Genomic DNA, 340 nt, shown 5'->3' with positions numbered 1-340 from the left:
GCAACCTGAGTGTCAGTAAAAAAAAATCGCCGAGTCACAAGTTTTAGCGCTCATTTTGCCTCATTCTTTCTTTTCTTTTCTTTACATCGTCTTTAAATTTCGAATCACGCTCTCTGAAGATATATCATTAACAGCCAATCATCGGAAATAATGCATAGAAGAAAAAAGTTTAAGAACAATGAGTAATGGAATTCGAGTTATCAGTTTTGAAGCTTCGAATTGATATTTTTGCACGTCGTTCGAATCCTCTGGTTCGGAGTCACTGGAGTGTCGTTGTTCTATTGTGGTTGGAAGTGAATTTTTTCTTCGTGGTTGTCAGGTGGTTGGATACTGATGGGTG

At 37.9% G+C, this 340-nt stretch overlaps 1 protein-coding gene across 1 annotated transcript in view; it reads left to right on the top strand.

Moving 5' to 3' along the window:
* Nucleotides 1-274: 274 nt before the first annotated feature.
* The window catches only part of LOC119593779, a gene marked incomplete in the record, with an annotated part of 15,242 nt that continues 15,176 nt past the window's right edge, over nt 275-340 (top strand). The window contains 1 exon segment of the mRNA XM_037942803.1: nt 275-319.

The sequence above is a fragment of the Penaeus monodon genome, chromosome 32 (assembly GCF_015228065.2).
Source record: "Penaeus monodon isolate SGIC_2016 chromosome 32, NSTDA_Pmon_1, whole genome shotgun sequence".
NCBI classification, from domain to species: Eukaryota; Metazoa; Arthropoda; class Malacostraca; order Decapoda; family Penaeidae; genus Penaeus; species Penaeus monodon.
Note: the sequence above shows the minus strand (reverse complement) of the source record. Positions and strands in the feature narration are given on the sequence as shown.